General features: G+C 58.4%; 1 long non-coding RNA gene across 1 annotated transcript; it reads left to right on the forward strand.

Moving 5' to 3' along the window:
• Positions 1-317: 317 nt before the first annotated feature.
• On the forward strand, positions 318-1,683 carry LOC145715266 (uncharacterized). The gene is made up of 4 exons (XR_014137247.1): positions 318-355; positions 494-639; positions 745-836; positions 1,530-1,683. It is a non-coding gene; the product is annotated as an uncharacterized LOC145715266 (long non-coding RNA).
• Positions 1,684-2,279: the final 596 nt, after the last annotated feature.

Below are 2,279 nucleotides of genomic sequence, written 5' to 3' on the forward strand. Positions count from 1 at the left end.
ACAGCACAGATTCTGAATCACCCCCAGTTGTTGGCCATGATCGGTGCCCAGGACAAAGATGTGCTCAGCTACGTGGTCGACTTGGAGGTCAGACCGGAGAGGATGTGGCTGGGGGCCGTCCCGTTGGGTGTGGGATTTAGACAGGAGAGGGTGAGGCAAAGGTGCTCACCCTCACAGCCAGGCAAGTAGCTCAGGACCCAGAGGGAGGACACTTGCCCCCTCCTGTCCCATTGCTCACGGCAGGTGGGAGAAGTGGGCCATCCCAAGTACCGCTGCAGAGTGATGTTTTTCTTTGGGGCCAACCCGTACTTCCGGAACCCAGTGATCATTGAGGAGTATCAGCTTAGCTTTGCTGGTAGGGTGTGGGTCCCATCATGGTGTGGGGCAGGGGGATGAGGAGCATGAATCAGGGGCAGGGGGTAGGGGGAGAGGGAGGGGGAAGTGGGTGGGGAGGAGGCCGTCAGGTTGCTCCTCAAATCCTCTCTTCCTGCAGGCTACGGGACATCGCGTTCCACTCCAGTCCAGTGGTTCTGGGATTATGAACGTGGAGCTCCCAGTCGCAGGCATGACCCCACCAGCCTTAACTTGTTCAACTGGCTGTGTGAGCACAGCTGCCCAGGGGCGAACAGGATTGCCGAGGTGGGGCCCCTGAGGCCTTCGTCAGCAGTGGGGATGTGGGTGGCCCCCGGCCAGAGAGGAGAGTGGGCTATGCCCAATGTGGCGCCGGCCTGTGTCCTCTTCCAGATCATCATCGAGGACCTGTGGCCCAATCCCCTGCAGTACTACCTGAGGGAGGAAGGGACCAGAAGACAGTGATCTGACGTGCTCACGTGTCGGTGAGAACCCCAGTATGCGGTGTGTTGACCTGCGTGTTGTATGGGCAAGGGAACGTGGGCCACGCATTGGCTTGCAAATGGAAGGTCCGCCGACACAGGGACACAGGTAGCATGGGGAGAGGGTGGGAGGATGACAGGGGACCTGCAGAGACTCAGCAACAAACACACAGAGGGTCGAAGCCTGCAAACCAAATGCAGTCGTGCTGTGGGCTGGGGCTTTGGAGAGCAACTCGGGAGGAGCAGTGCTTCACCACAAATGCTCCCCGTGGATGTCCGCCCTGTCCCGGGCTTCCCCCTGCTCCTTCAGTCTGGATTTGCCTGCCAGTCTTTGGGTCAGGAGCTGCCGTGTCCCCAGGCGCCACTGTGGTGAGAATCTCGCACTTCCTTCCATGTGCCCCACCACGCCATGTCCTCCCGCAACCCGACAGCCATTCTTAGAACTGGTCCAAGGCCATTGGGGGCTGGAAATGAATCCCTGGGTGAGAAAGCAAGGGGGATCGCAAAAGGGCGAGGCACAAGAGTGACCCCATCTGGGATGTATTTGCAAATATCCCGTATCATTCTTGGTGTCTGTTGCGTGGGGGCGCGTGTGTGCGCGTGTACGCAAATGTGTCTGCGTGTGCCCACATGCGTCAGGTGCTCTGCATCTGTGTGGGCGTGAATCGTGCAGAGCTTCTATCTTTGCCCATGCAGAAACAATGGAGGACGCCACCAGTGCTGGAAGAGATGGGTGGATGAGTCTCCTGTCTTCTACGTGCCCCGGAGAGAATTGAGGAAGAGATAACGTGTGGCAGCCTTGAAGAGTTTCCACGATGTTTATGTGGACACATACAGGAAGCTAAAAACCCTTCTGTTTTTGGTGTGTGTGTGTGTGTGTGTGTGTGTATGGGGACCTGAGGAGGGACGATGAGGAAGGGACCTGAGTGTGACTGTCCTGCCGCTGCCCGGGTGATTCTGTGTGTGCAGGAGAGGTGCAGTACTGGGGTGGGGCCGTTGTTGCCATGTGCACAGAGGCCTGCCTTCTTGGGCAGGAAGAGCCTGGAAGGAGGAGGAGGAAGAGACAGACCTGTTATTTGGAGACTTGTTGTATAGGCCAGAGCCGAAAGGCAGGGAAGGGGATTGCACAGTGGGACCAAATTGGTCCATTGGGTCCTGGTACAGTGTGGCCAGGACTCGGGGGGTTTCAGCCAGGACCCTTGATCCCAGAGGGGTGCTGTGTCCTTGGTGAGATAGAATCCAGTCAGCAAAGCCTCCAGTCAGGATCAGAGCGAAGACCACATGTCCCCGGACAACTCAGGAGCAGGCAGGCTTCTCATAGTCGATGCCAGTATACCTTGCTGCTGCCTCCCACACCCGGGGCTCCTTTGACCCCGAGCCCTGTCCTCAGACAGTGGCTCAGGATGGGAGATGTGTCAGGGGGAGGGGCAGGTGTGGGTTGTGGGC

This window comes from Panthera onca (genome assembly GCF_046562875.1).
Source record: "Panthera onca isolate mPanOnc1 chromosome Y unlocalized genomic scaffold, mPanOnc1 haplotype 2 h2.ChrY_unloc_2, whole genome shotgun sequence".
Taxonomy (NCBI): domain Eukaryota; kingdom Metazoa; phylum Chordata; class Mammalia; order Carnivora; family Felidae; genus Panthera; species Panthera onca.